The sequence below is a fragment of the Carya illinoinensis genome, chromosome 3 (genome assembly GCF_018687715.1).
Source record: "Carya illinoinensis cultivar Pawnee chromosome 3, C.illinoinensisPawnee_v1, whole genome shotgun sequence".
Lineage (NCBI taxonomy): Eukaryota > Viridiplantae > Streptophyta > Magnoliopsida > Fagales > Juglandaceae > Carya > Carya illinoinensis.
Window position 1 is genome coordinate 35,747,613 of NC_056754.1, and position 11,904 is coordinate 35,759,516.

Below are 11,904 nucleotides of genomic sequence, written 5' to 3' on the forward strand. Positions count from 1 at the left end.
AAAATTGAATGGAGAGTAACTGAAAATGGTATAATACACCTGATGAGTGACGTGGGTAGCTCACTAAACACCAAATATGGTAATCTGAAATGAGGAAATGAAACTATCCTGTAATCAAAAACAAAGAAAACAACAGCAAACAAAAAGGAAAAGAAAGAAAATAAGAAAAAACAAAAACAAAACAAAGCAAAACAAAATAAATAAAGAAACACATACCTTGGTGGTGTGGTCAAGGTTGATAGACTGGATCCACAAGTGGAATGTCTTCCACTTTCGAAACTTGCCTATCAATTAATATTTTAAGGCGTTGACCATTTACTTTAAAGATCCGACCATCCTTAGGATCTTCTATTTCTACCGCCCCATTTACAAAAAAATTCCTTACTAAAAATAGGTCAGTCCACCTAAACCAAAGGTTTCTTTTGTGCTTGTGAGATCCAAAATCATATAAGCATATTCGGTCATTAGGTTTAAACCTATTCCTAAGAATATTTTTATCATGAAATGTTTTCATTTTAACCTTATAGACTTTAGACTTAGGCAAAGATTTCAATTTAACTCTTGGTGCTTTCATACTTACAGGAATCTGTTTTCCACATTTCTTAGGCAACTCCTCAAATTTCTGTTGCCAAACCTGTGTGCCATAATCCTGAGTTTCATCAAAAACAGCACAAATATCAATAACATCAAATGAATCACTAACAGATGTATTAAACTCAAAATTCACAAGGGAATATTCAAGGGGATCAAAATCATGAGTTGTGTGAACTCCCTTATCTATGAGTGCATCAATCATATACGTTTGGTGGCACTCATCATCTGTTGGCTGCTTCTCAATATGGAAAATGTTGACCTCCATGGTCATGTTTCCAAAAGATAACTTCATCAACCCATTCCTGCAATTTATAAGTGCATTAGCCGTAGTAAGGAAAGGTCTACCTAATATGAGACGAACTTTAGAGTTAGATTCAACAACTGATTGAGCGTCCAAAATTAAGAAATCAACAGGATAATAAAACTTGTCAATTTGGATCAAAACATCCTCAACTATCCCTCTCGGTTTCTTAACTGAACGATCAGCCAACTGAAGCACGACAGAAGTAGGCTTAATTTCACCCAAACCAAGCTGCAAATAAATGGAATAAGGCATCAAATTAACACTAGCTCCTAGATCTAGCAAGGCTTGCCCAAACTCATGATTCCCAATATTACATGCAATGGTTGGACAACTAGGATCCTTGTACTTAGGAGGAATTCGCTTCTCAATTAGAGCACTAACTTGCTCTGTCAGAAATGTTGTCTTCTTAACATGGTGCTTCCTCTTAACTATACACAAATCTTTAAGAACTTTTGCATAAGTGGGAACTTGTTTAATAACATGCAAAAGAGGAAGGTTAATCTTTACCTGCCTGAGGTTCTCCAAGATTTCATTACTAGGATCCAAAGTTCGCATACCAGATTTTAAAGCTTGAGGAAATGGTACCTTAACTGGACTCTTGATTACCTCGGCATCCTTGGGGAACTCGGTGCTATCATTACTTTGTTCCTCTTCAACATCCTTTTGCTTATCGGTTGTTGGGATGTGCAAGGACTTACCACTTCTTGTCATAATGGCATTGACTTCTTTTAAATTTTTTTGTGCCATATGCTGACCTTGGGGTGTGGATTGAGCTTGAGAAGGAAACTTGCCACGCTCATTCACACTCAAGGAGCTCATTATCTTGGATATATGACTCTTTATCTCTTTGTTTTTTTCAACAACCTGCATAATCAAATATTCAAACTTTTGATTAGTTTTACTCTGTGCCTCAATAAAAGCATGCAAAGTATCTTCTAAAGGACTCCTAGAAGATGAAGGTGCATGATATGGTGCAGGATATGATCTAGGGGGTTGTGCAGGCGGCTAGTTTTCAGACTTCCAGCTAAAATTGGGGTAATTACGCCACCCAGGATTGTAGGTATCAGAGAAAGGTGCAACAGGCTTCATGTACATACCTAAGGCATTACATTATTCCTCATACATCCCTCTCATCTCAACAAATGTGGGACACTCTTGGGCAAGGTGATCTACCCCACCACACACAAAACATCGTCCAAAAGACTCTGCATGATTAGCCACGTGTGTTGGCTTTAAGTCTTTATTCTTCAACACCTCTAGCTCCCTAGTGAGCGTCTCAACCTTAGCCTTTAGGTTATCTTCTTCCCTGAGATGGTAAATTCCACCACCATTTAGGTTTCCTGCAAGTCGTGACCTATTTGTGCTCTCAGTAGCACTAGGTCCAGTCCAAGTGTGAGCTTTCTCAGCAAGCTCATTGAGGTATTCTATGGCCTCATCAGGATCTTTCTGTAAGAACTCACCATTACACATCATCTCCACAAATTGACGCTCTCTAGGTGTAAGTCCCTCATAAAAATAGTTCACTAAGCGCCAATTCTCATATCCATAGTGAGGACACATACTCAATAGCTCCTTAAATCTCTCCCAAGACTGATACAAAGTCTCACTATCCTTTTGTACAAAGGTGGAGATTTGCCTTTTTAAAGTATTGGTCTTATGTTGGGGAAAGTATTTATTAAAGAAGACCTGAGTCATCTCATTCCATGACCCAATAGATCGTAGTCTCAATGAGTATAGCCAACTCTTAGCTCTATCTTTCAAAGAGAAATGAAAGAACTTAAGTCTCACAATGTCATCAGCTGCATTTTGACTATGAAAAGTCACAACTACTTCCTCAAACTCCCTAATGTGCACATATGGATTTTCATTTTCCAAGCCATAAAAAGTAGGGAGTAACTGTATCATCCCTGTTTTAAAATCCAATTGGCGAATAGTAGCTGGAAACATGATGCATGATGGTGTGGCTGTGCGTGTAGGGTGGAGGTAATCCTGAAGGGTCCTAGTGGGTTGATCTTCGTGTTCACTCATTTTCTCAGAATTAGAAGAATTATCAAACAAATGATCAGAAAAATTAAACTCTGACTCTAACACAGGTCTACAAGCAAACCGACCCAAGGCGTCTCTATACTTGTGCATGCAACGTAGAGAAAAATGCAACACTAAAAAAACTACAAAAAGAAAAAGAAAATAAAAAAAAGATGCAACACGCTAAAATAGGGAACGAAGTTACCACCTTTACAAACTGTTAAAAAGAAAACCATCTCATAATTCTTCTACCATCTCCCTGGCAACGGCGCCAAAATTTGATTACGCCCAAAGAATAACGCGGTAGTTGTAGCACAGCTTTGGGGTGTCGATTCCACAGGGAGACAAATTAAAAGAATAGCAAGAGGAACAAAGAAACTAAAGAAAAAATATTAAATAAGTAATAGAGAATAAATATTAATTTTAAATGTAAATTCAAGTGAAGCAAAGTGATTAACAGAAAAAGTACTCAAATTTGACAAACAATAGAGCGTCGGGAATCCCTTGCACAAATCTGGTATTTTAATTATTCTTAATTCATTGAATAACTCAATTAGGAACTCAATTTTCGCAATTCCCAATCGGAAGGTATAGATTTATAAACCAGACTTAAATCAAATGTAACCCTTTGAAAAAACATTCACCACTTTTAAAAAACGTGAATTACTACCCCTATTGATAAAATCTAATGACGACAATATACTCAGGAAACGATATTGCAGCAAAAAACTAAATCAATATAGATAAATAATTTATCCAAACATAATCAAAGAACTAATCCATTCAATAGAAAAAGCATGACTGAATCCATAAACACAATAAATTCTATAATTATTCAGAGAAGAAAACATCAACGATGAATTGAGAATGATAAAACAAAAAAGTTTTAGCAATTGAAAATCAAATACATGAATTAACAATAAATTAGAAATATTACCTAATGTGCAAGTTCATCCCTAACCCTACTTGAGAATTTAGTTACCCATAAATATAATGGACAACAAAAATCTCTAGAGAAAACTGAAGCGAACGGTGGCCATGGAAGTGATATCCTCCTCTCTTCAGATCTGCCTCTTGTGCCTCTTACTCCCCCCCCCCCTCCCCATTTCGTGCTAATGATATACTTATATAGGGTAAGAAAGAAACCCTAATGACCTCTTGATTTCCGCATAAAAAAATTGCCTAAATTTTAGGACTTATCTTGGCAGTCATGTACACCCTTCAGGATTTCAAATTTGGAAATTCTTATTAGAGACAAAGTTATAGCCCTTTAAGATATCTTTCTAATGCATCAAGAATTGCATCAATCCAATATGTGAGTAAAATGATACAGTCAAAAGACTAAAAGTATGTCTAGACTGTCCCTAGCGAATTTCGGACTTGGACTTCTTGTGGTCTCATTTTGTGATTTTTTTTCTTTTTCTTTTCTTCCAAATTGCTCTCAAACCCCATGAATGTCCTCTTTTGAATTTAACTGGGCTTGACTTGCTCTTTTATAAACTCTGAAATTAGACATAAAAAAAATGAAACTGCTTAGGAGTATCCCAACGTAAATAGAAATTCAATTTAAGAATACACATTAATTCCTATGATTTCTATCCACATTTTAGCATTTTAGTCCAATAATAGGGTATATAGAGTGCACTTTCGCACACTCATCAATAGCCATCTTCATGAATTCACCAAACTCACCATAATCATTTTTGCTAAAGCATTCACAGAACCCTTAATGCACTTATCTAAGTTTTGTGGTAAGATGGTGGTTTGACACATATAGCTAGAGAACTCTTTTACTTAAGTATTCATGTGAGTTTGGAGAGGATCAGAGCATACAAATGCAGTAAATTGTGATAATCGTTCATTGATCTGTTGAATTAGGCACTTCTTTTGAGAATATCATTACATGGTTTATGGTACGATGGTGGATATACTTGGGATATGACGAAGGTCAACTTAGGATTAACGTTTGAGCCTTTCAAGCCATCCCTTTCCATCATAGACCCCTAGTAGCCAACTTGAGCCAATAAACACATGTAGCTTTTTTCTTTTCATATGCTCATATCATCCATACCTCTCCATATTGGAGTATAACCTATACACTGATTTTCTTACCCTTTTTACTTCCAAGTGTATACTGTGTGTGGAATTTGTATTTTCTTTCTTTTATTTTATCATTTTCAATTAAAAAAAAAAGAAGACGACAGAAAAAAAAGAGAAGAATATAAGTTGCAAAGTGTTCAATTGAATAAGCTCCAAAAAAAAGTTGGTAGAAATCGAAAGAATACAAAAGTGGCATGTGTTTGTCCATCAAATTGTTGAAAAAAAAAAGAAGAGAAAGAAGAAGGAAATGCATTATTATTTGATGATCTGAAAAGTTGGAGAATACAGCAAGTGAGAAGCATAGTCTATTGAGATATTTAATAAAATTCCATTTGTATGTACTTGGAAGTTTTTTACTCCATTTCATCCTTTTTTTTTCATATAGCCCTGAAACCAAGCCACATTACAATCTTTTGTGTTGACCGTTCTAATCCTAAGTAAGCTGTTGGAAAAACTAGTGGAAGTCTCATTTGTTAGTGTTTTTATCATAAGATCAATTTTTGCTTGTTGTTTATACATAATTGACTAATTTTTCATGAGAGTGTGTATACACCCATTGTCAACTCCATAGAGAGAGCCGTTACATGAAACACGACTATTCCCGTGAGTTATGGAGTTGAACCTTTTGCTTGAGACGTTCTTGATGTTGCATGTGTCAAGGTTAGTGGTAAGATGGTTATAGCTTGGAGAGCACACACTTTGTGGATTGCTATAGGTGGATTGATCTTGATGGGTTATTGGATTCCTTAAATTGTTTTGATATGTGAATCTGGAAAGTGTGACTTGATGACCTTTATGTGTGATTTTCTTTAGTCTCTTTCGTTGTTTTGACATGAAAATTACCAGGGACTAACAATGAGTAAGTTGGGGGGTGTGATGAGTATGCGAAAGTACACTCTAAATACCCTATTATTGGACTAAAATACTAAAATGTGAATAGAAATCATAGGAATTAATGTGTATTCTTAAATTGAATTTCTATTTACGTTGGGATACTCCTAAGAAGTTTTTTTATATTTAATTTCAGAGTTTATAAAAGAGCAAGTTAAGCCCAGTCAAATTCAAAGGAGGACACTCATGGGGTTTGAGAGCAATTTGGAAGAAACGAAAAAAAAAATCACAAAATGAAACCACAAGAAATCTAAGTCCGAAATTCGCTAGGAGACAGTCTGGACATACTTTAGTCTTTTAACTGTATCTTTTTACTCACATATTGGATGGATGTCATTCTTGATGTATTAAAAAGCTATCTTAAAGGGCTATAACGTTGTCTCTAATAAAGATTTTCAAATTAGAACTCCTGAATGGTGTACATGGCTGTCAAGATAAGTCCTAAAATTTAGGCATTTTTTTAATGTAGAAATTAAGAGGACATTATGGTTTCTTTCCTACCTTATATAAGTATATCATTAGCACGAAATAGAGAGGAGGAGGAGGCACAAGAGATACATCTGAAGAGAGGAGAAAATCACTTACATGGCCATCGTTCGCTTCAGTTTTCTGTCCAGTATATTTATGGGTAACTAAATTCTCAAGTAGGATTAGGGATAAACTTGCACATTAGATGGTATTTATAATTTATTTTTAATTCATGTATTTGATTTTCAATTGCTAAAACTCTTTTGTTTTATCATTCTCAATTCATCGTTGATGTTTTCTTCTCCGAATAATCATAAAATTTATTCTGTTTATGGATTCAGTCATGCTTTTTCTATTGAATGGATTACTTATTTAATTATGTTTGGATCAATTATTTATCTATATTGATTTAGTTTTTTGCTGCAAAATCACTCCCTGAGTATATTGTCATTATTGAATTTTCTCAATAGGGGTAGTAATTTATGTATTTTAAAAGTGGTGAATGATTTCTCAAAGGGTTAAATTTGATTTAATGTTGGTTTATAAATCTATACCTTCCGATTAGGAATTTCATAAATTGAGTTCCTAATTGAGTTATCCAATGAATTAAAAATAATTAAAATACCAGATTTGTGCAAAAGATTCCCGACGCTCTACTGTTTGTCAAATTTGAGTACTTTTCCGTTAATCACTTTGCTTCACTTTAATTTACATTTAAAATTAATTTTTGTTCCCCATTACTTATTTAATATTTTTCTTTAGTTTCTTTGTTCATCTTGCTATTCTTTTAATCTCTCCCTATGGAATTGACACACCAAAACTGTGCTACAACTACTGCGTTATTCTTTGGGCGTAATCAAGAACCAAATCAAGCACTCACTTTAGAGGTTGGAACAACCAGAACTCAAATAATGGTGCTTTCACTGGTGGATGGAACAAAAGAACTATATTAGTGAATGAAGATGGTATAAATGCGACAAACAATTAGGGACTTTTCATAAGAATTAGTGGCACAAATCAACAATAGCAACAAAAATTAAAAGAATTAATTAGCAAGGCGCTGCCTGAAATAACCAGGATTTAGCTTGTGATTGAAATATGGGTACAAAGATTAAAACTAATATTGGAAATAAGGTCGTTCCATAAGCTCAATCAAATGTTGTGATGACTCGCTTTTACGTGTATTTTCACTGAAGGGTTGTTTTTAATTTAATTAATATATTGATTTTTTTTATTTTAAATTATTGCGTTTTAAATTGGTTTTTATTTATTTGATATGGTGTTTAATTTATTTAGTCGTTTTATGATTTTTAATCTCGTTTTCGGCGGATCTGTTTTGTTTTCTGGAGTGAGGATTGGACCTCATTTCTTCCCTCCATCTTTTCTTTTCCCTTTTTCCTTTTTCTCTTTTTTCTCTTTTCTTTTTTCTTTTTCTTTTTTTTTCTTCATTTTCCCTCCCCTCCCACGCGATATCCCCCCCCCGGTTCGTCTCTCTCTCTCTCTTCTCTCCCTCATGCTGGAAGCTTCAACCTCCCAGAACCACCGCCGCCAGCCACCGTGCGGCACACCACCCCCACCAAAATCTTCCCCTCCCTCCGCTAAACCACCCCACAAAATTTCATCACCAACGAAGCCGCCGTTTAGCCGAAAAAGCCCATCAAGCTATACGGTTTTTGCTTCGATCTACCGCCGTCGCCCCACCTCCGGCCACCACCTCTTCACCACTTCATCACCGACTCCTTGCCATCGTAACCCACCCATTTCCGGCCTCTAACAGTCACCGGAACAGATTCCACGAGCTAGTTTCCGTTTTGGGCATTTCAGCCCTTCCTCCGCCATTTCCGCCGCCACCCACGGCCAAACTCCACTTCTGCTAGCTTCATAAACATCCTTAGACCATTCACTATCAATCCCGAGCCTTGGTTTGTCTCCATTCAAAAGTGGGTATTTTACAACCCACGGCCATAGTGAAATTTCACTGTTACGTTGCTTTTCTTCTGCCGTTTGCAACGTCGCGTGCTTTCTAAAAATACCATATAGCGCTATAAGTATTTTCCAAACCCTACTTTTAGATTTAAATATATTTTGCTCATTCAATAAATTAATTGTTGTTAGTTGGCTGATTCCGGACTGAGTCCAAGGAGTTCGGGGGTCGGATGGATTGAGGACGGAGTGCTTGGTTTTGGTTGTTTGTGATTGCTTGATTATTTGAGCCATGAGGCATGAGTTGCATATTGTGTTTATGTGCATTTTGTTTTAATCGAAAAAATCCCGTTGTATTGGCGTAAATGGTTTTTGGGTGCATGTGTCTCACGAGCCCAAGCCGGGATGGGTTATTATCTCGGTGGAGCTCCTCTGGTCATTCGGGAGTGGATAAAACTGAGTGACATCCCCTGGGTTGTCGCAAGGCGACGATCGGATCGCACGATACGGTAACGCTGTTGTGTCGACTCCATGGTCCCTAGAGTGGCGGGGACTAGAGGATGGCCTGGCCAGGTACGCGCGGGGCGCGAGTCTGGGCATCGCTCATTTAGGTGTCACATGCGTAGTTGTTACCTGCGGTGTGGCACAGAGCCAGGGTGTGCGGATGATCCCTAGGGGAGATCATGGTGCATGCATAACCGGATTGTTTTTATGGTTTTCGGATGTGGGCCATTTTCTGGGAAAATGGCGAGATTTGGTTTTCGAGGCTTCTGATCCATTTTCTGGGAAAATGGTGGTTTGGGCCATTATCTGGGATAATGGCAAGGATGTGTTGAGGCTTTTGATCCATTTTCTGGGAAAATGGTGGTTTGGGCCATTATCTAGGATAATGGCAAGGCTTGGTTTTAAAGATATGTTTTTTTGTGGGCCAAATGGGTTTTTGGCGTGCGTGGAAAATTTATGGTTTTTATGGCGCATGTGCATTGGTTTTCTTTCATGCATATTGTTTGAGTTTTATATGTTTTTATCTAATGGTATTTGGAGTTTACTTACCTGCGGCACCATTTTTGGTACCGTAGATTTTTGTGCAGAGATCGAGGATGAGGAGGAGGAGGCTGAGCCCGAGGATGTGGCTCCGTCGGGATGCTGATGTTATGTTTTGTATTTGGTTTAAAACAATATTTGTGTCTTGTAATATTTATTTATATATGTTTTGAATAGCTTTGTATTAAACAAGAAAAATTCTGGTACTTAGTTATTGACTTGCTTTTCGCTGCGTATTTCTCGTGCACATTCATCGCTTATACACACACTTGGCACACGTCGATAGGGTAATGACCAGTGATGTCATCATCCGGACGTCTCGATTTCCCCGTGTTCGTACGTGGGGATTTAGGGGCGTCACAAATGTTGTTGATAGGGGTTAAACATCTAGCTACAATCAATCAAAAGATGTAAAAGGAAAATCTAATAGGACTAACAGACCAACTCATTCGTAGGATTAAGCAACACACACACACACACACACACACACACACATTGTGACGCCCCCAAATTTCACGTAAGGACACGTGGAAATCGAGACGTCGGGATGATGACAACACGAGTCACCACCCTATCACCAAATGCCAAGTGTGTGTATACGCAACAAGTGTGCAAAAGAAAACATGCAGCGGATAAACAAAGTCATATAACTAAGTACCAGAATTTTTTCTTTGTTTAATACAAAGCCGTTCAAAACATACATAATAAAATATTACAAGCCACAAATATCATTTCAAACCAAACTATAAAGCCTAAAACTCCAACTCAGTACTCCGGCGGAGCTGCCTCCTCCTCCTCCTCGATCTCTGCATCAAATCTACGGTACCAAAAATGGTGCCGCAGGTAAGTAAAGATCCAAACGCCACAAGATAAAAACATATTAAACTCAACGATATGCATAAAAGAATGCAAATGCACATGTCCCACAAAAACCACATTTTTCCACGCACGCCAAAATCTCATTTGGCCCAAAAACATAACCTTGCCATTTTCCCAGAAAATGGCCCTTTTTCCAATAACCAAAACCGTTCCAATTATTGCATGCACCATGATCTCCCCTAAGGATCATCCGCACACTCTGGCTCCTGTGCCACACCGCAGGTAACAACTACGCATGTGACACCTAAACGAGCGATGCCCAGTACTCGCGCCCAGCGCGTCCCTGGACCAGGCCATCCTCTAGTCCCCGCCACTTTAGGGACTACGGAGTCGACACGACAGTGTTACCGTATTGTGCGATCCAGTCGTCGCCCAGCGACAACCCAGGGGATGTCTGATGATTAAGTTACTTAAGTGAATAAATTGTTTAATAAAAAAATGATTTAAGTACTTAATTATGCAATAGATCACAATACTTGAGTCAATTGATAATTCTGATATTCTTAGTGTTTTTGAAGATTTATAATGCAATTATTTCACATGAAAATAAATATTTCAATTTTATTCCTCTTATAACAGGAAAGGTTTGGAAGAGAAATGGAAGAATCGAGAAAAGCCCAAAGAGCGAGGTGTGGAAGAATGTGAGAAGAAGAGTAGATGAATTTTGAGACTAAACATTTCTTCAATATCGGGCTTGATGGGCTTGCTTGTAGCTAGACAGGAACCTTTGCTGGGAGTGCTGGGCTTCGAGAGATTGAGAGAGAGATCATCTGGGTTTCTTTTGTTATTTTTCTGTTTTTCTTTCTTTTGGCTGTTGAGGTGCAGACCGTAGGAGGCCCTCTCTTCAGTTATTTTATTTTATTGTTTTTTCCTTAGTTTGAGCTGAGTGGTAGTCGGCGTGAGGTTGAAAGCAGAACAGCAGCTCACACATGCAGAAAACTTGGGACCACAGCAGCTCACACATGCAGAAAACTTGGGCGACAACTTGATTCTCTCTTTACTTTGCTGAACATGGTCTGAACATGGTAGGATGTTGGAACTCATGGATGGAAGGGAAACAAATCAACAAACACAGCCGGACAGCAGCACACCACACGTGCTGACCATTGCAAGACAAATAGAACATGGATGCAGAAAACATGTTGCTAGAAGACAAGTTGTTCACTTCACCTTTCTTGCTTCTGCATATGGAAGTTGAACGTGCAGCAGCAGAGATTTTATTCTTCTTCTTTCTTTCGTTTAAGCTGGAGCAGCAGGAGATCACATGGGATCATGGAAGACAACTGGACGGAAAGCAGCAGCAGCAGATTTTATTTTCTTTCTTTCTTTTTCAGGTAGCTGGCACCAACGAGCAGCAGTAGAGCTTTTATTCTTCTTTCTTTCTTTCGTTTAAGCTGGAGCAGCAAGAGATCACATGGGATCATGGAAGACAACTGGACGGAAGCAGCAGCAGCAGTAGATTAGTTCTTAGCTTTTTCTTTCTTTTTTTTCGTTTAGTAGCAGGCGGCTTCATTATTCTTTTTTTCCTCTTCTTTTTTTTTTTTTTTCTTTCGTTCGGTAGTTTTAGATGGAAGCAGCAGAGTTGGTTTTATTCAGTCTTTCTTTTTCGTTTAGATGCGAGGAAGTAGGAGAGTCTTTAGCTTTTATTTTCTTACTTTTCGTTGAGTAGCAGGAGG

At 37.7% G+C, this 11,904-nt stretch overlaps 1 non-coding gene across 1 annotated transcript; it reads left to right on the forward strand.

Moving 5' to 3' along the window:
• Window positions 1–2,438: 2,438 nt before the first annotated feature.
• On the forward strand, window positions 2,439–2,546 carry LOC122305917. The gene has a single exon (XR_006241349.1). It is a non-coding gene; the product is annotated as a small nucleolar RNA R71 (small nucleolar RNA).
• Window positions 2,547–11,904: the final 9,358 nt, after the last annotated feature.